Genomic DNA, 26,004 nt, shown 5'->3' on the forward strand with positions numbered 1-26,004 from the left:
CTATGCCATATGTACTTTTGGAAATGCGGAAAAAGAGATATTACGGCCTTTAACGGTTAATAGTAGCAGCTGACGATGTAAACCCGTTGAGATAGCTGCATTGCTCCTTGATTAAGGAGCGATGTCAATACCGAGTTTAATAAGGTAGATCGATTATTTGGCAAAGTATTCATTTTGCCTTAGGAAATTAACCCTTTTCATTTGTCCGTAACCTCAATTGTTTCTAGAATCCTCAATTTGAATTTCGGAATGGCAGAAATGCCTTCCATTAGATATCTCTCTATATATTCTATTAGCAGACTATACTACAAGATGGCGCCGCTGCTGTTTTTACATTTTTCTTGCTACGTATAAACATCACGTGATTGGTCGCTCTAGACATAGCGAAATGGCTGACCGCTCTTCGAGTCAACTACATCAAGACTCATAAGGACTTTCAAATGTTCTGTCAAAATTGTTATTGATATTTGTTTTTTACAAAATGATTACATACATTATATCTGAATTTGGATCTATTAAAACCATACTGACTACTAAGTCAGACAAACGATATATAAGTGGTTGTGCTCTGTAATTCTTTTTGTGCTTATATTGTATATGGGAAGGAGTTCTCTTTTCTGTATATAAGACGGACACTGATAAATGGCACAGTGCCCCACATAGAGCACACCTAGTAAGGATATACTGTTAAAATACTGGGACAAAACTGTGACGAAGGTGCTGACTTTTCTTGTAACCACTGCCATTTTCTTCTATATTTGGCTGTTATGAGTAGTGACTGAGGCATTATAACTTTACCTGAAGTTGCTGATCTATAAAGAAGATCTGGAAATCCAGTCACTCCCCCCCCCTTGATTTCCAGAGATCTTTCTCATGTTGTGGTGCTGTATTTTGAATGTCTAATAATACCTCTATAGAGATAGTCTCATAGTGTAGTATCTCAACCTCATCATCTGCATCTAAAGTGTGTATACTGCATGTTTTCATTGCATATAAACTAGCTTCCTTTGCTGCTGTATCAGCAGCTTCATTTCCCTTAGACACCAAATCTGTTCCTTTTGTGTGGGACTGGCACTAACTACTGCTACTTGAAATGGTATTTGCAATGCAGCAATAAGGTCAGCTAAAAGATGTTGGTGCGCTACTGGTGTCCCATCAGATTTAAGAAATCCTTGCCTTTCCCATCTCTTCAGCCCTGAGTGAACTGTGGAATCTACATATGCTGAATCAGTGTATATTGTTACTGGCTGTCCCTGACAAGCCTGTAGGGCCGTTATCAATGCTTTTAAGTCAGCCACTTGGGCTGAGTCTTGTATGGCTAGGGTAAGAGGTGCAATGTGTGTAAGGTATAATCAGTAGGTGTACCAATAGCCTCAACAACAGCCGCACCTGTATGTCTTTTACCTGTCTCCTGATCTATCCATGAGAAAGCATCAATAAACAATTGTCGGCCATCAGACAAGGGGTCCTCATGTGCCAGGTGATCGTCCTCCTCCAATGTTGCACTACAGTCATGATCAGTGGGCTCTAGTGGGTGCACTAAAAAAGTTGCAGGATTGACTGAGTGAACTCGCTCAATGCAGATAGAAGGGTTTGACAGTATTACTTCATAAGTTGTTGCTCTTTCAGTGGTCAGTGTACTTTTACTTTTCTGCAGCACAGCGAATGGAGAGTGCTCAACATACAATGTTACAGGGCATCCTGCTGTAATAGTACTACTCTTCTCTACTGCAAAAGCTGCTGCTGCAAGCGCTCGCTCACAAGGAAAGTGACCTTTCATTACTGGATCTAATAGTCCACTAAAATAGGTGATGGGTTTGTGACCCATCGGTTATTTTTGAGTAAGGACTGACATCATGGAATCCTCTGTGGCAGCAAAAAACAGAAACAATAATGTGAGAAGTTGGCCTGGCATATGTTGTTCCTAGTTATAGGGACACCTTGCACCAGTCCAATTCGACTCTTATTGATGATAGGTTTAAGACAACCTTTAAAGAAAGCTATCCTAGTGGTAGCTGTGGAGAGCAGCCTTCAGGCTAAGTCTTGAAGGAGTGTTAAGCTTATTGTTTTACCATAATAACCTCTTGAATAACCAAATGAAAGAGTAGCCCACACAGGTATATATATAAAATATATGTAGTTATTCTAGACAGAATCCCACAGTCACTTTATGTGGCTAGTGGCAAAGTTACACTTCAAACAAGCATTTATAAACACAATAAATAGCACAGAAATCAATGGGCCCCAGGGGGGGACCAAACCTTATACTAAAATAGTGGTATAAGAACCACGACAATTCTACAGGCAATGCCTAGGGCATTCAGGATCGCTTGCCCCTTCAGAATCCACCCACAGTTAAGAGGAAGGGGACCCACGGGAGACGTGTGCAGTGCAAAGAGCTGCTATCGGGATCGCAATGTTAGCCTATGGAGAATGTCGCGGTTGAATATTTAAAGTTTAAAGACACTTCTAGCAACAGTACAAAGTTAAGGTTTGAGACTTAAGGCTTTGGAGAGCCCACCACCACGGGAGTACCGAAGTACCACTGTTACCTGCCCCAGGGAAGCTGGGTGCATAGGTCGATTCTGGTGTCGGGTCGCGGGCTTATTTTCTATGGAAAAGTAGTCCAAACTGCTGCTAGCTGAAAGCGTCGTTGAAGTTGTGAAGATTGAAGATGAAGAGAAGATAAAGATGAACCTGAAAGCAGAGGGGACAGAGTCTGGGTCACAGCACAGTGACCAGGGAGCTCACAGGAAGGAGCTCGTGGATGTCGGGTGCTTCAGGTGTAGAAGGTACAGCTGGGCTCTGCAGTCACGGGCTCCGGGAGGCTTCAAGGAAGGCCAGCTTCTGGAGGGCGACTGTCCCACGTCCGATAAGGGTGGCTGCCGTGTTAGTGTCCCGATCGGATCCACTAAGCATTGGCAACCGCAACCCACGCAAGATGTACAAAGCAGCTGCTGGTGCAGACCCACGAGGTCTGAGGGGGCTCTCCTTTGAAGGGAGCACAGAGCAGGCCTGAAGCAACCAGGGGAACTCTTAGAAAGGTAGATTGTCCTCCGTCAGGGCCCACAAGTCGAGAGACAAGGGACCGCGGAAGGCAGCAAAATGGAGTGCGTAAAAGGGCTCCCACGGGCCACCGGAGCGGACTAGGGAGCTGAGCTTTGGCACGGATGCTGCTCGACGGTTGGCTCAGAAATGGGCCAAAGCACAACTTCCCCACTGGTCGGGGTCGTGTGCTATGCAAGAGGTGGCCGGGGTCTCGGGGTATGCAGGGATCTCGGCACCCACGTGGTCCACGGTGCTCAGGCTTGCTGGGCACGCTCACAGGACTCTGGGATGCACTGGAGACCCACCTCAAGGTTGATGGAAGGCATCGAAGTTCGTGAGAGCAGCGAAGTTCCAACCGGGTATCTTTCAGTCTTTTAGGTGCCTGCCAAGCAGGGGGATAACACCTTTATCCCAAGGGAGATTTCTTCAGTCAGCTGGGCAGCAGCTCGTTGAAGGTCAGTTCTGTTAAGTTCTGGATGAATCTAAGGCTCTAGGGCAAAGTTATTCCCATATATCCCCAAGATTAGGGGATGGTCCCAAATAGAGCCTACCAATCAGAGTAGAGGCGGGAAAGGGTGGCTGCACCCACTCCCCTTCGTGTGTTTCCCGCCTGGGCGAGGGGCAGGATGCCCCTGAACCGGTTCCAGGCGGTGTATGCAGAATTGGGGCTCTGCAGCTGCCTACGTGCAACTCTGAAAGGACATTTGGTGCACCCACCCTGTTCCAATCCACATATCCTGTCTGGGGAGGTGCTGGCACCTCCCTGCCACAGGAGCCCTATTGTCCAGATGGCGAGGCTGGGGTTTTCCCCAGCAACAGCCAGCCAGAGTCGTGTAGGTGGCGGACAGTAGCCATTTTGTGGTACATGTGCACTTTTAAATTGGTGTCTAAATTCTACCGCTTTTCCCATATCACCCTCCTAGCAAGGGGGAATCGTACCCGCATGCCCATGGATGGACTGGGGGTATGATTCCTTCATGTTTGACACCAAACACGATATGGTTCTGTGTAGCCATTCCCAAGTTACAGCGATGACGCGATAACTTATAATACGGTTAAGAGTATATGGTATGGCTACACTACAAACAACCCAGTAACGATTTTACGAAGGTTGCAGAGAGGTCCTACTCACGTAGGGGTCCCCCCTCACACATACCTCAGCACCCAGCCCTGTAGGATTACCAGGGCCTGCCATAGGGGTGACCTATGAGAGTATATGTGTTGAAAGGGTGTGGGATATAGGGTACCTACATCCCTGTAAGGGGCGCTAGCACCACCTTACCCAGACTACAGTAGTGGTCTGGTGGTGTCAGTTTGGGTGGCTGTCCCAGGGTGGCACAATAAGTGCTGCAGCCCTGGTAGGCCTACTGGGGGACCCATGCCCTGGGTACCTAGGGTACCATCTACAAGGGACTGGTAGGGTATGCCCAGCATCCAATTGGGTTTGTACCTAGGGTACTTTACATCAGTTTTAGGGAGAAAGCAGATAGGCTGGGGTCCTGGATAGCAGGATCCCAGCCAGACTAGTCAAAAACCACTTAAATACCAGGCAAAAAGTTGGGGGCAACCATTAGTCAGATTCCACTCTCCTACATAACCCCCCCCCCCCCCAAACGAAAGGAGATAAGGCTAACCGTGTCCAGATAAGCCTTTATTTCCTGAGTGGCCATATAAGGAAGAACTTGTACTAACATGGTTGCTCCCTGTGTCATGGTCCACTTAGGAAATCCTACCCCAAGGGGTTCTAGAGTTTCTCCAAAGTCTAGGGAAATTACCTGTATTGGTTTTTGGGTCAGAGGTGGGCTGGTGGGGTGTCTGAGTCTGGAAGTGAGGCCCTACTTGGGTTGGTCTCAACCTCCTCAGATCACTGGCCACTATGGAAGCCTTTCTGCCCATGACTGTGTCATATCTGGCCCTAAGGGTCAACCTCTGGCTGCCTACAGCTGGGGGTTGGATCCCTTTGGCTGGAATAGTGGAGGGTCCTGGAAGGTTTGGGGCAACTAGGCCCCAGGGTTCCCTGTTCCCAACAACATCCATTTGAGGGGTGCCTATACCTAAGGGTAAGGGGGATCCCTCAGTTTGTAGAGGAATGTTCACCTGGCTGAAACTACTCTGCTGGGTGTCCCTAATCTGTTGATGAGGGGGTTCCTCTGGACAGGGGCCCAGTAAGGGTCCACTGACCTCCCTGACCTCTGCAGCCCTGGGCTGACTGAGGCAGGGTAGAGAGGGGCAGGATACCTGCTCTAGACTGGGTACCACCTTGGAAGGGTCCCCTGCCATCAGAGAGGTGGGCAGGCCAGGCCTGTCCACTTCAGGGGCAGTTACTTCACAAGGGGCAGGATCCGTTCCCTGAGAAACTTGACCCTTACCTGTAGTCTGGTGGGGGGAGGACTGTTCCTCCTCCCCTATGCTCTCTGTTTGGGTAGAGTGATCCATAGTTTCAGGCTTCACTCTTTCTATTTTCTCCTGGGGTGGAGGTGAGGCCCTCAGGGTCTCATCCACTCTCTCAGGGATTCCTACCATTTTCAAATGGGCCTTGTGGTCAACCTCAGCCCAGGCTGAGATTTCCAGATCATTCCCCAGTAGACAATCTACAGGCAAGTTTGGGGACACTGCCACTCTCTTTGGGCCAGTGACCCCTCCCCAGCTGAGATTTACTACTGCCATGGGATGGTCTGTCCAGATTCCATCTATATTGGTCACCTGGTAGCTAAATCCAGGTAAAAGCTGTTCTAGGGGCACTAGCCTCTTGGTCACCATGGTGACACTGGCCCCTGTGTCCTTATAGGCCACAGCCTTCTGACCATTGATCATGGGCTCTTGTCTGTACCTGCCCAGAATACTGGGGCTCATGGTAAAGTTGGCAAACCCCATGCCACCATCACAGACTAGAGTTGCTAATGTAGGGGACCTGGCTAGGCCAGAGTCCACTGGTGTCCCCAAAGAGAACCCAACTAAGTTTTTGGGTGCACTCCCACCACCTGGGGGATTACTACTAGTAGTAACAGGGGGTGTTGGAGCTGGTTTTGGAGGAACATTTTCTTTATTGCCATTCTTTGGACAGCTGGAGTCAGTTTTCCAGTGGCCAGGTTGCTTACACACATGGCAATAGGGTTTCTTGTTATTAGAGGAAGTATTTTGGGACCCACCCCCAGCACTGGGTTTTTGGGGCCCTTCAGAGGACTTTTCTTGTTTATCATCCCCACCTTTCTCTTTGGGCTTAGTGGAATCCTTCTTCTGGTCACCAACTTGGTTCTTAGGCCTAATCCTGGTTCTGACCCATTTGTCTGCCTTCTTTCCCAATTCTTGGGGAGAGGTCAGATCAGAGTCCACCAGGTGCTGGTGTAAAAGTTGGTTCTGACATTTATTAAGAATCTGCTCCCTCATTATGAGATTATACAATCCTTGATAATCATTAACTTTACTGCCATTTAACCAACCTTCCAGTGCCTTGGTTGCACAATCCACAAAGTCTACCCAATCTTGATTCAGTGCTTTCTGGGTGTCTCTGAACTTAAGTCTGTATTGATCAGTGGTTAAGCCAAACCCATCTATTAAAGCAGCTTTCAAGATATAATAATCATCAGCACCCTCTTCTCTTACAGAGAGGAGCTTGTCTCTACCTTTATCTGAAAAGGAGAGCCACAGGATTGCTGCCCACTGCTCTACTGGGACCCTCTGTACTCTACAGGCCCTCTCAAGAGCAGATATCCATTTGTGGATATCATCCCCATTCTGATAGGGGGGCACAATCTTGTGGAGGTTCCTGTTGTCAAGGACTTTCTCTCTAACTCTAGGGGTTTCATCACTGCCACCAGGGGTCTCTAGACCCCACTTCTTTGAAGCTTTCTGAAGCTCCAGGGCTTCCCTGTCCAAAGCTAACTGTTCTCTTTTAAGCTGAAGCTTAGCCTGCTCAAATTTGATCAGTCTGCATTTCCTCTCATGAGAGGATTCTCTTCTCTGAGAAGAGGCAGAGGACCCTTTGGATCTCTCAGAATGGTTGGATCCCACTGAGGGGGATCTGTTCCTTCTGGGACCCACCACTCTTCTTTTAAGGATGGAGGGAGTGCCTCTTGGGCCATCACCTCCAGTTTGTGAGTGGTTTCTTTCTTCCAGGTCAGGACTTTCATCCTCTTCCTGGTCCTCATCAGAGTCCACTCTGGGAGTGTCCTCTTCTGATGGATGCCCACCCACTCTGTCTACCCCACTGGACCCTATGGACTCCATAAAGTCTGCTGTGAGCAGGATTTCCCTGAGACGTTGGGTGTTGGCACCTTTGTTTGTCTTCAGTTTTCTAAGGGTGCACATCTCCCTGAGCTCAGCAAAGGAGAGATGATCATACTTATCGACTGGGACCCTTTGGGGTCCTTCCAGAGCCTTAGTGGCACCTGCACCTGAAGACATGTCTAGTGTAGTGATAGTGGTGTATCTACCTACACTAAGTGTGGCCTACTGAACCCTCTCTTGAGTTGTAGTCAAGGTGTGCTAAACCCTCTACACACAACTCTAAGTTCAGTAGAACTTATTGTATTCTAGCTTGAATTTATATGTACCTTTGGTACCTAGTGGCTTTCACTTTAGAAATTCAATTTGTTATCTGGTAAAACAATGGCAAGCTTAAATCCAACCGCTGCACACCAATGTGAGAAGTTGGCCTGGCATATGTTGTTCCTAGTTCTAGGGACACCTTGCACCAGTCCAATTCGACTCTTATTGATGATAGGTTTAAGACAACCTTTAAAGAAAGCTATCCTAGTGGTAGTTGTGGAGAGCAGCCTTCAGGCTAAGTCTTGAAGGAGTGTTAAGCTTATTGTTTTACCATAATAACCTCTTGAATAACCAAATGAAAGAGTAGCCCACACAGGTATATATATAAAATATATGTATTTATTCTAGACAGAATCCCACAGTCACTTTATGTGGCTAGTGGCAAAGTTACACTTCAAACAAGCATTTATAAACACAATAAATAGCACAGAAATCAATGGGCCCCAGGGGGGGACCAAACCATATACTAAAATAGTGGTATAAGAACCACGACAATTCTACAGGCAATGCCTAGGGCATTCAGGATCGCTTGCCCCTTCAGAATCCACCCACAGTTAAGAGGAAGGGGACCCACGGGAGACGCGTGCAGTGCAAAGAGCTGCTATCGGGATCGCAATGTTAGCCTATGGAGAATGTCGCGGTTGAATATTTAAAGTTTAAAGACACTTGTAGCAACAGTACAAAGTTAAGGTTTGAGACTTAAGGCTTTGGAGAGCCCACCACCACGGGAGTACTGAAGTACCACTGTTACCTGCCCCAGGGAAGCCGGGTGCATAGGTCGATTCTGGTGTCGGGTCGCGGGCTGATTTTCTATGGAAAAGTAGTCCAAACTGCTGCTAGCTGAAAGCGTTGTTGAAGTCGTGAAGATTGAAGATGAAGAGAAGATAAAGATGAACCTGAAAGCAGAGGGGACAGAGTCTGGGTCACAGCACAGTGACCAGGGAGCTCACAGGAAGGAGCTCGTGGATGTCGGGTGCTTCAGGTGTAGAAGGAACAGCTGGGCTCTGCAGTCACGGGCTCCGGGAGGCTTCAAGGAAGGCCAGCTTCTGGAGGGCGACTGTCCCACGTCGGATGAGGGTCGCTGTGGTGTTAGTGTCCCGATCGGATCCACTAAGCATTGGCAACCGCAACCCACGCAAGATGTACAAAGCAGCTGCTGGTGCAGACCCACGAGGTCTGAGGGGGCTCTCCTTTGCAGGGAGCACAGAGCAGGCTTGGAGCAACCAGGGGAACTCTTAGAAAGGTAGATTGTCCTCCGTCAGGGCCCACAAGTCGAGAGACAAGGAACCGCGGAAGGCAGCAAAATGGAGTGCGTAAAAGGGCTCCCACGGGCCACCGGAGCGGACTAGGGAGCTGAGCTTTGGCACGGATGCTGCTTGAAGGTTGGCTCAGAAATGGGCCAAAGCACAACTTCCCCACTGGTCGGGGTCGTGTGCTATGCAAGAGGTGGCCGGGGTCTCGGGGTATGCAGGGATCTCGGCACCCACGTGGTCCACGGTGCTCAGGCTTGCTGGGCACGCTCACAGGACTCTGGGATGCACTGGAGACCCACCTCAAGGTTGATGGAAGGCGTCGAAGTTCGTGAGAGCAGCGAAGTTCCAACCGGGTATCTTGCAGTCTTTTAGGTGCCTGCCAAGCAGGGGGATAACTCCTTTATCCCAAGGGAGATTTCTTCAGTCAGCTGGGAAGCAGCTCATCGAAGGTCAGTTCTGTTAAGTTCTGGATGAATCTAAGGCTCTAGGGCAAAGTTATTCCCATATATCCCCAAGATTAGGGGATGGTCCCAAATAGAGCCTACCAATCAGAGAAGAGGCGGGAAAGGGTGGCTATACCCACTCCCCTTTGTGTGTTTCCCGCCTGGGCGAGGGGCAGGATGTCCCTGAACCGGTTCCAGGCGGTGTATGCAGAATTGGGGCTCTGCAGCTGCCTACGTGCAACTCTGAAAGGACATTTGGTGCACCCACCCTGTTCCAATCCACATATCCTGTCTGGGGAGGTGCTGGCACCTCCCTGCCACAGGAGCCCTATTGTCCAGATGGCGAGGCTGGGGTTTTTCGCAGCAACAGCCAGCCAGAGTCGTGTAGGTGGCGGACAGTAGCCATTTTGTGGTACATGTGCACTTTTAAATTGGTGTCTAAATTCTACCGCTTTCCCATATCACCCTCCTAGCAAGGGGGAATCGTACCCTCATGCCCATGGCTGGACTGAGGGTATGATTCCTTCATGTTTGACACCAAACACGATATGGTTCTGTGTAGCCATTCCCAAGTTACAGCGATGACGCGATAACTTATAATGCGGTTAAGAGTATATGGTATGGCTACACTACAAACAATCCAGTAACGATTTTACGAAGGTTGCAGAGAGGTCCTACTCACATAGGGGTCCCCCCTCACACATACCTCAGCACCCAGCCCTGTAGGATTACCAGGGCCTGCCATAGGGGTGACCTATGAGAGTATATGTGTTGCAAGGGTGTGGGATATAGGGTACCTACATCCCTGTAAGGGGTGCTAGCACCACCTTACCCAGACTACAGTAGTGGTCTGGTGGTGTCAGTTTGGGTGGCTGTCCCAGGGTGGCACAATAAGTGCTGTAGTCCTACTGGGGGACCCATGCCCTGGGTACCTAGGGTACCATCTACAAGGGACTGGTAGGGTATGCCCAGCATCCAATTGGGTTTGTACCTAGGGTACTTTACATCAGCTTTAGGGAGAAAGCAGATAGGCTGGGGTCCTGGATAGCAGGATCCCAGCCAGACTAGTCAAAAACCACTTAAATACCAGGCAAAAATTTGGGGTCAACCATTAGTCAGATTCCACTCTCCTACACAATCTCTTTGTATAGTCTGGATTTGCTAGCACTGGGGCTGAAGCAAATGCTTCTTTCAATGTCTGAAATGCACTGACACTGTCACAACTCCACTGTATGCCTGTGTTGTCAGTTTTAGCTTGCTTCATTGCATATAATAGTGGTTGTATGATGGTAGCATAATCACATACCCACTGACGTACAAAATTACAAAGGCCTAGAAATTTCTGCATGTGTTTTACTGGCTTGGGCTGAGGCTGATCACGTATAGTATGTATTCTAGAACCTGCTATCTTTTTGCCTTCTGCAGACAACACTTGGCCCAAATACAGCACTTCTTTTTGCACAAACTGTACATTTTTCCTGTCCACTTTGTATCCCTTAATAGCAAGTAGCGTTAGGAGATTGACAGTGTCCAAAACACATTCAGATTCTGTTTTACTGCATATTAATAAATCATCTACATATTGCAAGACTGTACTGTCTGACTGGAAATTTAACAAATCATCTCTCAATACTCTATTAAACACAGATGGAGACTCACAATAGCCTTGTGGGAGTCTAGAGTACTGGATTTGTTCACCATCAAAACTGAAGGCTGTCAAATAATGACTGTCAGGATGTAAAGGTATGCTAAAAAAAACATTCTTTAAATCCACCACAGAAAACCATTTGCTGTCACTTGGTATAATAGTCAATATCACAGATGGGTCTGGCACTATGGGGTACTCTGCTAATACTATGGCATTAAGGGGGCGAAAATCCTGAACCATCCTCCAAGTATTACCTGTAGATTTTTTTTACAGGATAAATTGTGGTGTTACACGGTGATGGACGGAAATCCTTCAGTCTTTTTATTGTCCCTTCATTTGCTTCTTTATACAGTAGATACTGTTTTACACGTGGCAATTGTGCACCTGGCTTCAACTTTATCTTAAATGGTTCCGCAGAAAGTATCAGTCCTACCTCATCTGGAGCTGATGTCCAGAGACAAGGCGGGACAACTGCAAGTGCTTCAATATCATTGGAGGGGGATGGCACAACTGGTAACGTGGTCTGTGCACGGTAAACACGTACTAACAAAGGTGCAGTGTGTGTATAAACTATCTCAGTCCTGGTGGGATCATCTGAAAAGAGTTCTGAATCAGAAATGTCACGTGGTCACAGACCTGGCATAAGAAAAATCAGGACCTTCCAAATTCCTCCATCATTATCTGATGCCACCAGAGCACCCCACCTACTGGATATTTCCATGCACTCAAGATAAAGGGTATTCACCTGTCCCAGTTCAACACCACCAGCTTGTCTCCTGAAAATTAGTCTTGGTGGCAATTCCATCCATCTCCCTAAAAGCATTTCCTCTGTCTTCAGAACCGTAAGTACTGCATCTGCTAGCAATGTATCATGCACTGGCTCTGCCCTTCCAACCACATTTATCCTTTGGTATTCTTAGTAAATGTAGCCCACATTTTGCTTGCCCTGGTATTTCACATGTCATGGACCCATCAGAGGAAAACCTTATTGTCATGTTTAATTTAGACATGATATCCCTTCCTAATAAATTTGCTGGTGAATTTGGAGAATAAAGGAGATGCTCCTGTGTTTGCACTCCTGCCACCTCGAAGGGCACGTGTGTTGTGTATGGAATGCGCTGTACTTCACCAGAGAAGCCCTGCGTATCCATGGTGGCAGAGGACAATGGAACATTTCCTTCTGAGAGGCAAGATTTTGTTGCCCCTGTATCAACCAAAAAAGCATACCTCCTTCCCATTATAATCATTTCTACCATTGGTTCTTCCTCTGGGTCTAGAGACCTAGCTACCACAGTACTATTGGGATTCCCTGGTGCGTCCCATCAGGCTGTATGATAAAAGGGGTTTCCGCCTTGAACAATCACTCCCCCTTGTCCTTGTCTTCCTGTGCTCACCAGTGCAGTAGTCTGCACCTGATGCTGGCCTCCTACCTGCGCAACAGGTGCTGGTGTCCCTTGAACAGGTACATTAGCAAATTGCTGTTGTGGCATATAAACCTGTGGTAGTGGAGTTATTTGTTGTTGAGGATAGGGGGCATACTGATAAGGACCATATTGAGGCGCTGGCCCTGATGTGTTCACATTTTGTCTTCCCCTTCCTCTCCCCATTCCTATCACTCCCTGTGCTTCATCACTCATCTTAAAGCGGCATTCAGCAATAAAATGTCCAATATCACTGCAGTAATGGCATTTAACATTTCTTCTTCCTGGCATCTGTCTCCCCTCTCTTTGACCCCTTCCTTGCTCCCTGTTTGCAACAGGAACCTGCACAGTCATTTCTTTTCGAGTCTTTTCCTTCTCATTTTTCTGTATTTTTTGTGTCACCAGTTTGGCTTGGGCTCTGTCACTTTGGTCTTTATTTCTCCTCTCCTTTTCTTCCTTTTTTCTACAAAAATTTATAATATGTGCGTGTATTTCTGCCCAGGGTTTTACATCTAAGGCCACAACCTGATCTAAATGGTTTTGTATGTCTCCTGGTAGCCCTTGTTTTAATACATTGTAGAATAATCTACAACTACCTCCCATGTCTACAGGCTCTACATCTACTTCCCACTTTTTCTTCATCATTGTTATGTAGTCTGCACAGGACTGTCCTGGAGACATAGTTTGTGTCATCAATGCCCCAATATCTGCTCGGTCTGGGTATCTATTCCTTAATTCAGTCCACACTCTAGAGCACACTATTCCAAAAGCAGACGCATCATGTTTTCCTTTAGTAATAGTTACTCCTTGTATCCCTGCACTTCTCATTATACTATCCACCTCATCCCCTACTATGGAGCTCATAAGGCTCTTTACATCCCCAAGAGCTAAAATGATTCCAGCTGTTGCATTTTCAAATGCTTTCATCCATTTCCCTGCTCCTTCATGTAATGGAGGCAGGCCTTTTTTTAGATTCTCTTTATCCATGTGTTGCCATGGAACATAGACAGGCTGTGCTCCCTGTGTCTAATACACCAGTGGCATCTGCATTACAGCGGTATTCCTGTCACCATGTCCCTCATAAGGTGTCTCAGACCTTAAAGCATATTTCTTCCACACACACAGACTTTGTTGCATGTAATCATAATCCCACTCTGGGTCCCCATAACCTTGAAAAATACATAAATCAGCTATATTTATCAATTCAGGGTCAAAGGATCCTACTCTTGGCCACACTTTCATATGTGGCACCATATCTGCTGTCCATCCTGCAAGGTTATTAGTAAATGGGACAACATTATACCAACTATTTTCTCCCTTTTCTACTATTTAATTTGGGTGTCAAGTCACTGTTTCCTTTCCTTTCTTTTCTCTGTATAACACTTGTCATTCACTGCATATTTCGTACATGAAGGGATGTTACTTCAGCTGGAGGGGAACTTTGTCCTAGCTATATCATACCCTCTGCGCGGAATGGACGCCCAGACCTTGTTGTACTACTGGGAAACACCTGCTTTTCTCTTAATTGTTCTCTAAAGGCACTCTGTTCCTCTAATCTTCATCTATTTATTTCAGCATTTCTGTTCTCAGCCTCTTGCCACAATTCCATGCGTTCCCGGTCAAGAACCCTTCTAATTTCACTCTCCACTGAGTTTATTTCTTCCTCATCTTTCTCATCCTTTCCTGTCACATTCTTGATTTCTAGATCATATCCCATTGCCCTTACAACTGGCTTTGCATCTGGTTTGAATGATATGGAGTTACATATATTTGAACAGTCATCAGCAATAAGGCTTAATCTCTTAATTGTATTCTGTATTCCCTTTACACTGGTGGTCATGTCACGATAACCCTTATCCTCTTCCTGATATATTTTTGATCGTACCCCTATATCAAACTTTACCTGTGGGGTGCTTGTATAATATCCATTTCCCTCACTTGAATTTTGAGGAATCTTGCTAGCCCATTCTAATATGTCTTTTGACTTTTGTTCCAGCAATATTTCATTGTTGTCTTGTCTTAATTTTACTGAAATGTCTCCTGTTAAGGACACTGTTCCTTCATATACTTTTTCAGGTTTAAGAGGGTCTTTATTAATTGTTTGAGCAAGATCAACCTCCCCCATTTTTAGTAAGTCATCAACCTTTGGTGTAACTTTGTTTATGTCAGTCAAGGGAATTAATATTGGATCTTTATAGCCTAAAGCTGGAACATCAGTGTCCACTGAGTCTATTGAGGTAGTGGATTCCTTATCTTCCACTGACAAAGATGGATACATACCCTGACGGCATACGGGCCCTTTAATTATCTCAGAATATGTCAGGGGGGTGCTGTGGCTTCTACATGGGAATCGTGACTGAATATCTTCCACATGTCGAATGATGATAATCTTTTTGTTCTCCTATCTCCTTTATATGCTCCTAAGATATATGATATTACATGGGCTATCACTGTATTATCAAAAGCGCCATCTGGTGGCCATGGAACCAGGGAAGTCTTTGTGCCTTCTGCCCATTCCTGACAATGTCTTTTTATTCTATCACAGTCTCCTGGAAATGTGGAAATCATTTGGCCTAAAAGAGTCCCTTTCTCTCCCTGCCTCCCCTGTGAAGATTTCTAAAAGAAAGGCATGACCTCACAAGTTTCCTTTTAATCTACCAAAAAACCTTTACTATTCTTAAAGACTCCTGTCCTAATGTAGTTAACACTAAAAACAAGTTGGTACCTATGCTAATGCAAGAGAACTCATAATCTATTACCCATGATATAACAATCACAATTCTACAATATATATATATTTTGTTTAGAAAAACAACTCGCATAACATAGTAATAGAAAATGTCAACGTTTTCTCTTTCTCTGACGCTTTCCTAATTCAAACTGTCAGGATAAACTTCTTATATAATTCCTATTCCTCTAATAATTCCCCAAGGAAAAGAAAAACAGTCTGCCAACTTAAACTAAATGAACATCTATTTCTTTGACGATTCCTAAACAAAGGGTCTGTCCGGATCAACAAAACACATTTAATTCTCTCTCTTCCTCTCTGACGATTCCTAAACAAAGGTCTGCCAGCATTAACTAAATAAACATCTCAATTTCTAACAGTTGTGGATCAATACAAAAGGATTCGACGATTTCCGTTTTTTCCTACCTTATCTGGCTGCTGCAGACGTCCCCCAGACTGGTACCCCTGTCGTCCAAAAAACAGATCTTTCGTCTCAACGGGCATCTGTCATCCTCCTCAAATTGTGCACGACTAAATTAGTTGTCCGAAGGGACCCCGAAGGGGAACCTCCCCAGCGGCAGGCCTGAGCAAAGGGGATCTCTTGGCTAGCTCTGTCACGATTTCGGGGAAAAATCCTTTAAGCAGTGCAAATCATTTGATCACCACATCTGCAACAAAAGGGAGTACAAAAAGGTTTATTGTACATGCCAGGCTAGTTCAGCTGGGAGAGTGATGTGCTATGAGAGAAGCACTAGTCAGTCTCAACTTAGATACACTTCAAGTCTACTCTTATAATACTAATTTTGGCCTGGATCCGTATTTAATACAGTGTTCACAATAGAAAAAGCTTCCTGCTTTTCCGTTATGTCCCACCCAGATTACATACATTTACTTCAAGAACAGCTCTTTCCTGTGTTCGTGACTTCTCACGCCAAATTTACAGACTACAAAGGAAAAATTCTTGCTGCTCTGAATTTCCTGTTAAATATTCTAGGCAGGACGTTCTCAGCCCAAATACAATGAAGAGGAAAAAACACTTAAACCAGACCACATTTAGACCTTTTTTGAAAGCAGGCTGTAGGTTATTTCCAGAGACAATTGTGCAACTTTAACATGTACGTTTAAACAGCATTATACCGTTTTTCTGTCTTTACATAATATTTCACAGTTTGTGGGCAAGTGATAGGTTAAACTGAATAATTAGGTCCTAAATCTAAATTAGGGTTTTTGATTCCTTTCAGCATGATGTGCAGTAGAAATATGTGGATAGTAATTATATTGCATTGGATGTACTGGAATAATGTGAAGTGAGATTGTGTGTCATAGACTGTAAATATGTGGAATGGCATTTTGTTTTGTGAGTTAATTGATGTGGTGGGCTGTTGAATTTTGTGGAATTCTGTGGTTTGGACCGATGCATGTGGTGTGTTGTGTAATTGTGTTGAAATATGTGGTTTGTTGTTGAATTACGTGGTATGAAATGGAAATGTGTAGAGTTGAATTGTGTGGCATGGAAGTGTGTGGCGTTGAGAGAAATTATGTTGATTGGAATTATGTGGCATGGTGCGAGTGTACTTGTGTGGATTGTGTTACCAAGTTGCTGAATCATAAGTACAAAAAAAGGCGACCTTTCATTGTACACACATTTCCAAAACCTTATAATATGCAAAGACTTGTCTAAATATCGAAATAAAAACAAAAAAAGTCAACCCCCAGCGACATTCGTGTTCAAGAAAGGACGGGGTACAGCATGGATCCTTATAAAATGGTAGCTCGTGGTTTCTGTTCTACTGTGTCTTTAAAAGCCAAACTCAGGGGGGCTTCCTTGAGCTTACAAAGGTAGAGGGAAATTTATGGGGAGAGGGCAGTGGTGGTGCGTCCATTGAGGGAGTTCGGGCGTTGCCCCACCAATGCCACGGGCCCATGGCCCCATTTAGAAATCGTTCTACTTCTGACGCTAATTCCAGCAAACAGGGCACCTGGTTGGAGTGGAATTAGCGTCAGAAGTAGAACGAGGGACGCTGATGGGGGTGGGGCTGCAGCAGCACTCAGGGTGAGTGACAGTGCAATAGTGCGCATGTTCGTTTTTGGGGTGGTCATTTTTAAGATCAGCCCGAACATGCGCACTAAGCCTTCCCCTTAGGAGAGCGAGGGTTGCTTCATTCGCAGCCCCCAGTCTCCTAATGAGCAGGGAGTGACCCTGCTCCAGGCCAATCCGGGCGCTGCTGGACTCTGGAGCAGCGTCTAGATTGGCTTAGAGCCTGAGAGGGCTTGCCAGCCACTCACACAGTAGACGGCGGTGAAGGCGCCAACCGGACCCCGGCCCAGAAGCAGACAGCAGAGGCGGCGGACCCGGTTAGGTAAGTTTAAGCTTCTTTCTTTATTTTCAAACCCCTGCGGCCCCCCACCCCCGTGCGAGACCCCCGCGAGACACCCCCCATGAGAGACCCTCCCGAGAGACCCCCTTCCCAAGAGACCTCCCCCCGCGAGTATTGCGAGCCGCGACTGGGTGTCGGTAAGTACAGGGTATAACTTTGAGCGCTGTTGCTGGGCACACAGGGCATGTCTAAAGCCTTCGAGTAGTTTTTGACTTACTACAGACAGTTCCTACTGGAGAGAAATGAATACCAAGTATCACAAGGAATGTGCACGAAGTGGTTGGTTGTCCTTGACTTCAGACAGGTGTATGTCCCCTGAGACCGGATTAACTCACCCAGGGCACATGTACAGTAGCGTGGCGACTGCAGGCTCGCAGGTGTGCAGTTGAAGTCAATTAGTGCTCACAAGTCAATTGCACAGAAGGGTTGAGGATGACACGCAGGGAATGTAACTGATGAATGGGAATTAGGTATGCACAAAGTAGGAATGGAGGGGATGTCTGTCTCTAGAAGTTGTGTGTACCAAAATGAGCTGCGGAGGAAACGTAGGACATACCAGCATGGAAGTTGTGGGCCACACAGAGGACATTAGTACATGTTGAGGAACTGGTATGGAACATTTGAGGCTACAGATGAATGCATACCATGCATGTACAGGTTGGGTGGCGAAGTTCCACACTTTATAAAAGGGATGTGACAAGTACACACCAATTTAATATGCAAAGGCCATGCCTTCAGGGAGCTAGTGTGTAAAACAGGAAATACTGGGGAATGAGGGGTGCACATTGACACTCTTTTTGGGTAGCTATGTGCTTTATAAATCATGTACGAGTGTGTTCATGCATGTCCGGCCTCACACAGTGGAATTTTTGTTCAAGTTGGCAGGTATGCGGAATCATAGGACAATGTAGGTTGGCAGGAACACGGGAATGGTGGGAATATGGTACATATATGCAAGCAACATCACAGAACACAACATAATATGTAATGAGAGACGTTTTAAAGCATGAGCAAAGTGGACTCTGGCCCAGGGCCCAAGTTTTTTAGGGGGGCCCTGTAAAAGCCAGCTCTATCACTCCGAGAGTCTTTCCCTGATGACCTTGACTAAATCTTAAACAGATAGTTATGAATACCGTTTTCAGTTTTTTTTTTGATGTGGGTGATAATCTATTACAGAAATTTTGCAGAGAATCGTTGTGTTTATGTTTCATGCAAAATCCATAAAATGTTTTTCTTTTAGATCAAAACACGACCTCACATATGCGGAATGGGAGGGTGTCACAGAGAGTACTTGCAGTAATATTAGTGAGCTGCTGCTGTGTTACAATACTGAAAACACACATCACTGTCCCTAAATATTAGATGTAAAACATTCAGAATTCGGACGGTATGCCTGTGCACTGTAAGTGATCTGGCCAAAGAGGGCATGAAAGAACTGAAACTTAAATTCAAAGCTGTTCCAAACGGGAGCCCCCAAAATACTTTTGGCCCAGTGCTCCCAGAATCCTCCTTAAGATGCCCCTGATCTCACCATTGTGGTGCCCCCAGCAGTCGCAGGAGCTGTATGGATCCCTGAAAAACCCACAAAGTTCATCACATGCCTGCCCCGGAGCCACAAGGCATATTTCGGAGCGACTCATATGGAGGTGATGGTTTTACCCGAGCTGGGAAGACACAGCAAAGATGAAGAAGCTTTTCATTTCAATCTGTGACAGCTATACCCCCCGCCTGGATTAAAATGTAAATTACAGTGCAGAGCAAAGAAAAGACAATATGTGGCAGGCGGCTAACAATGCTATTAAAACCACACAACTGATAAAAAACAGTCAAAATAATAATAGCCGACCACAATACCCATAAAAATGTGTTAGGGCTATGGGTTTCTACACATCGGTTTATAAAGAACTGACACTGCTATTAAGGTATAATGGACAGGATTTACTTGAAACAACAAGAGAGAGAGGGTTAAGCCACACTCTTAGTCCCCCTAAATTATCAAGAATAACAACAAAAGAGTGTGAAAACTAGTATTAGCAAAATCAGTGGTTCTAAGGATAACAGAATAATCAATAGTGAAAACTGCACAACAATCTGGTGTTTCTATGGAACCCTCACTCACCAACATAGTTGGTGACATGCTTCATCATGGGGTTCCTCTGGGGGTACCTTGTGTACCTCCAGGTTGCTTCGACGCTATGTTAAGGCGGAGCAAAAAAAGGGAGCAAAAAGACTAAAGGAATATAGTGACTCCTAGTGAAAAAGTGAAAAGGTTAAAAAGTCAAGGTTCATCCACAGGTATATTTAATTGTGATGAAGCCTGAACACTTTAAAAACAGTGGAGGATGTCTAATACTGACTATAATTGGGTCAGGTACATCCTATTTACATCATATTGGTCGACATGTTTCAGCTTGTTACTTGTATATCACAAAGCTTTCTTCAGGACCTAACAAAAAATTTTCACCTGGGCGGTATAAGCTTACCAAAGCTTATCCTGACCTCAGGTGCAGATAACCGATACACTCACGGTTTTACTATATGCCTTCCACAACTCCGAAAGGATATCTGTAAAGAAAACAAATAATACACATGTATTGTCTCAGCATGTGACTGTCATCTGAGTGTCATTTACTACCAGAAACAGATTAAGTGCAGTATGTGACTCACAACTAAGGGAAAAGTCAAATTCTATAACCATAATAGATAACTCATAACGGATATGAGTGACATTTACATTGTAAATGATTAATTCAGACCTCTATTTGGGAAATACTCAATCGGACCATTCGACCAACGAGTCCTTGTGAAGAATAAGGTTGTCAACAAGTGTAATCACATAAAGGCTAGGCACTAATGACCAAGTGTGTTAAAAACCAAGTTGTTAAAAACAACAGGAATTGGAAAAACAAAGGCACTTACATATACGCAAAATAAACTGGGCTCCTTAGGCAAGAAGGTGGGTGGCGGGACTACAGAACAGCTATAGAGGAGACAAAAAACGGGAAATGACAGGTTCGTATTTAACCCACCGGTCCCTCGGTTGCTCCACCATAACAGCGTTCCGTAAAAGAAAGAAATAAGAATAGAGCCAATGGCGGTACTTACATCTTCCAAGTCCACTGCCTGGTTCTTAAACCTACGTGTACCACCGAGCCTGGAGTCAGAGTCGTATGAGGCATACTGGTTAAAGTAGGGAAAGCCTCCGTAATGACCGGAAGTCAAGTTTCGGCAATGGCAACAAAGACGATGGACTCCCTCGTTTGTTGTTTGTAGAAAAACTAGACCGTCGAGTTAGTAAACGGAATTCAAAACTATACTCGATGGTCAAAGCACAGAAACAATATGACAGACAGGGACGATTCATAATCGAGGGAATTTAGATTTTATGCTCTTTTAAAAAAAGTTAGTTTCCCCTGGAAAAACGTCATCAATGTTGGAGACATGAATCGCTTAAGTGGGCAAAATCCTCACAAATCATTCTGTTAACCGCTGTGGTATGGTGATGCATACATAAATACATGCCCCCCCACAAAATGTTTTGGGAACGTATGACGAATCAGAAACCACAAGATGTTTAAGTGATCTAATTCATATATGGTTAAAGTAAGGAAAAGTATCCGTAATGGCCGGGAATCAGGTTCCGGCAGTGGCAACAGAGACGATGGACTTCCTCGTTTGTTGTTTATAGAAAGACTAGACCGTCGAGTTAGTAAACGTACTTCAAAACTTTACTCGATGGTCAAATCACAACAACAATATGACAGACAGGGACGATTATTATCAAGGGAATTTAGATTTTATGCTTTTTTTTAAAAAGAAAAGGGTTAGTTTCCCATGGAAAAACGTCTTCAATGTTGGAAACATGAATCACTTACGTGGGCAAAATCGTCACAAATCACTCAGTTAACAACTGTGGCGTGGAAATAAAAGCATAAATCCATACCCCCTCACAGAATGTTTTGGGAAAAAATTACGAATCAGAAACCACAAAATGTATAAGCGATCTAATTCATGTATAGTTGTCTTGGAATAAATCAGGTACTGAGATTCATAAACAGTATAAGCTGAGAAAATATATAAGCCAGAAACTGAAATGAGTTGGCAGAATTGATGACAGTGGTTAATTCCGTCTCAAGACTGTCCCCCACGGGATATTGTCATTCAGACCCGTCAGGTGTGTAGAAAGGCGGTAAATCCAGCGTTGTTCCTTTTCAAACAGAAGAGCTGGTTTTACCTGTTCAATGATGGTCCAATGCAGATCATCCACAGTGTGTTTAAAACGCAGAAAATGTTCAGTTAGTTTCGTCATACATTTCTTACATCGGATATTACTCCGATGTTCTCCAATGCGTAATTTCACCTTCCGTACGGTCATTCCCACATATCTCAAACGGCATGGACATGTGATTAAATAGACCACATTTGCAGTGTTATAATTTGTGTGGCTTCGTTGCGTCCAGATTTTGCCAGTTTCCAAATTCAGAGTTTTCGTGGTGGAAGTGAGATGACAAACACTACACGACCCACAGGGATAATGCCCTAGGACAGGTGGTAGACCCCATACATTGAGGATAGAAGTTTCAGTGAGAGTATTCAGGTTCCGTGGTCTAGTGTGAACCAGGGAATCCTTCAGGCTTGTAGCCTTCTTGTATGAGAATAATGGTTTTTCCCATCTAATGTTATTGCTCTCCAAAATTCGCCAGTGTTTTCGGATGGATTTTGAGATAGTGTTGGAGGCAACATTATAAGTAGTCACACATGTAAGTGGAATGTCTTTAGGTGGTTTAGGGTAGTCTTGTAGTAGCATTTCTCGGGGTTGATTTCTAGCCCTCTTGTAGCTCGTTGTCAGAATCCTTTCAGGGTACCCCCTTTGTCGCAGTTTTTCTGTAAGTTCCTTAGACTGTGTGCGGAAATCAGTCAGATTGCTACAATTCCGTCTAATCCGCAAAAATTGGCCGTACGGCAAGTTTTCCCGTAATGGGCGTGGGTGAAAGCTCGAAAAAGTTAGAAGATTATTTTTAGCTGTGGGTTTGTGATATGTTTTCGTCAATAGAGACCCATCCACCTTAGAAACAACCACATCCAGGAAAACCATCTCATTGCTGTTAAACGTGTGGGTAAACAGCAAGTTTGAGTCACGTGTATTAATCCAAGACAGGAAGTTCAATAGAATACTTTCGGGACCCTGCCAAATGATGAAAATGTCATCTATATATCTCTTCCAAAAGGAGAGGTAAGAAGAGAAAGGATTCGAAGGGTCCAAAATATGCCTACGCTCAAAATCGTAGACATATAATCCTGCCACACTCGGCGCAAAAGTGCTGCCCATAGAAGTACCCGTACATTGGAGGTACAGTGTACCCCGATACTCAAAAAAGTTCTTTTTAAGTGCTAAAGTGGCGCAATCAATGACAAAGCGTTTGGGGGTTTGAAAAGTCCAAGTTATCGAGTCTAAGGCTTCCCCAATGACCCTGATGGTATCGTCTTGGGGAATACTGGTATAAAGACTCTCAATATCTAATGATACAAGAATGGTATTGTCATTGTCAATTTTTAAGTCCTGTAGGGATGCCAGGAAGCTTTTTGTGTCCCTCAAATAAGTAACGGTATTTTGGATTATGGGCTTCAAAAAGTAATCACAATAGATGGACAAGGGCTCTAAAAGAGAGCCAATACCCGATACTATTGGGCGCCCTGGAGGGGGTGACTTGTTTTTATGGGTTTTAGGTAAGGTGTAGAAGTAAGGTACTACACCTTTACCCTTGGTCAAAAAGTCTGCTTCATGCTTCGTAATATGCCCATTAATCTCAGCATGTTCCACGAGATTGCATATGGTTGCCCTCAAGGATGGAGAGGGATCTGTGGTCAAAGGAACGTAATTTTTAGGACAGGATAACAGGTGGCACGTGCCAGGTGCACCTCATCTTTTCCACGTAATGATTGCTTTGCAAGTATAGGCCAAGAGGTTCATCTCAAACTAAAGATGTTTCTTGCCGCGCGATTGGTTGTCCTTGGGTATGCACTGCTCTTGTTGTTTGATTATCACATCGCATAACCTGGCAATTTGCCCTTTCCACGTGACATTAAACAAAAAGGCGTTTCTAGGAAGCATTTGCTTTCATCACGTGGACACAGGTGTGCTGACACCAACATTGCGCATATCCATGAAGGAATAGCATAGTGAGCAGCAGCTGACACCGCCTGCCTACTGGTGCAATGCTACAATGCTACTGTCCACACCTAATTTATGGCACAGTGCAAAGAACACTGCGACAGTGGCAGGCACATTAACCTGTTTTGTTACTTGCAGTTTGTGTAAGTTAAAATCCTAACATACAACAGTTAGCTATTAACTGTCATCTAAGAGCTGCATGCAAACTGCATTAATGTAATAACTGCACTTTCACAATTGCTTTTTAACCTTCCTGCTTTCTCAAATTTGCTTGAAAATGCACAAATTTTCCACTCTTTTTTCTAAATTTTCTCAGGGGGAAGAACCCTCCCGTACCCACCTTAGGTTGTTCGGGCTCGCTCGCTACACTCGCTTGCTACGGTGCAGTATGACCAGCTTTTTACACCCCACCACTTTCAAATGTCAACATCCACCACTGGGAGAGGGTTCTGCCCAGAGAGAATATTCTTTAGACACTTTGAGAAGGAATAGATGGAGTCTAAGCACAAAGATGGAGGAAGACACGTTAGCACCCATAGAGGTTAGATAAGAGAGACTAAGAGAAGACAGCTTGGTGCTTAAACTGCAGCCCCAGACCATTGGGTGGAAGACACAGTGCTGGCTGAATGTGAGGAAGGTGGGACAGGTGTGGGTGCTGGAGTGAGAGTGAAAGGTGTGGGCTGGGCGTCTTCTCCCATAGACCACCCGAAGCCAGTATACACAGTCCCAACTGGTGAGACAACACCGAAGAAAAGCACTCTGCCCCTGCCCGACAACCAAGGAGACAGCAGCTTTCCCTCAGCTACTATGCTTGATACAGCTTTTATTTGGAGGTGACACTTAAAATACAGCTAGCATTTGCAAATGCACAGAATAAAAAAAATAAAATGTATTGTTTACAAAGAGAGATGTTATGAACATACATTTGTACTATCTCTAAGAGAGATAAAAATAGGGCACAACTTCTGTGGTATTGTTATGATAAGAAAAATATATGGAGATAGAGGGAAACAGTAGGACAGAAGGGGAACTTCTTTTAAATTATTTAATGTTTTATTAAAATCAAAATGAAAAGAAGTATGAGTATATCTTGGTGATTTGGTGCAACAACATAAACAATCACACAAACTAGATCTAAACCTCGATTTGACCTATTTTCTTAATCGTTATTATGACACACGTTCTGGTGGTGCTTTTGTAAGGATTAGGTGAAAATCCACTGGCATTTAATTTACCAATGCAATATGCCGTATACGCTTTTATCAGACTGACAGCCGGGAAGGTGAATGCAGTGACATAATGTAATTATAAACTGTAATACTTAAATTTTGGGCCCTAATCTGAAAAGCAGGCCTACTTGTCAAATAAAGGTGACAACAAATTGCAGACATTGTCACAAAAAGTCCACTATGTCTCGTATAATTAGGGGAGAAAGTACCTATTTACATTTGCTGAGAAAATGTAATTTGTTTGTGTGTGTAAAGTGAACAGATGACAGGTTTAATCAAGCAAGGATATCAACCACTCAAGAAAGTGGGCAGAGAATTAAAGAAAACTGAAATGGCTAATCTGAAGAAAATCAAGAGCACCCAAGGGAAAGGAAAAGTAAAATTATTGATGTTAACTAATAATAATCATGCCACACGTAAAGTTATTTGGATCACAAACCATGTCTGACACCACATCATGTATCCAACTTATGACGCAGACCACCTTTCTAGATGCAAAAGAGTATATGAACATGGGTGCAAAAGTGTAAAAACGTTCAGACTGAAAGCACATTTATCAAACTCCTCAACATCATGTTTAAGCAACAGGGCACTTGCCTTGTATTTTCAAAGTTATCATTGTCCAATGCAGATGCCTTTGCAGAATGTATAGTTACAATTCAGAATGAGCAGAGGTGCCTTGCTATTGGCGTTTGTCATTCTGAGCTGCAGTGAACACATTGAGGGTTATTGCAATCTTCAAGGAGAAGGAGTGGGAATGGGCTGACCCCCTTCTTGCGACTAACAATGCATTGCACACTTTGTGAATGTTCCTACAGTTGTCAAGCATCGAGTGGCTATTCAATGAAAAGCACCGGAAATACCTCAGGGTTGTAAAAAGGACTGCCTTTGACAAGGCCGTTAATACTTACGGAAACGTAGTGCTACACCACTAGGTGGCCAGTTAAAACACTTGGCTTCTGCCAAATATGAAATCTACAGTGGTTACTGCCGATCATTCAGACATGCCATAACACTGAAAGAATCGTTGTGCTCAAATATGTTGAAACCCAGTGTCATGTAGCTCAAGTGAGCCAACTGGATGCATGTGTTTGGCAAGGCCAAGTAGCCTGTTTAAATCACTGACAGAATGAATG

This window comes from Triturus cristatus, chromosome 10 (assembly GCF_964204655.1).
Source record: "Triturus cristatus chromosome 10, aTriCri1.1, whole genome shotgun sequence".
Lineage (NCBI taxonomy): Eukaryota > Metazoa > Chordata > Amphibia > Caudata > Salamandridae > Triturus > Triturus cristatus.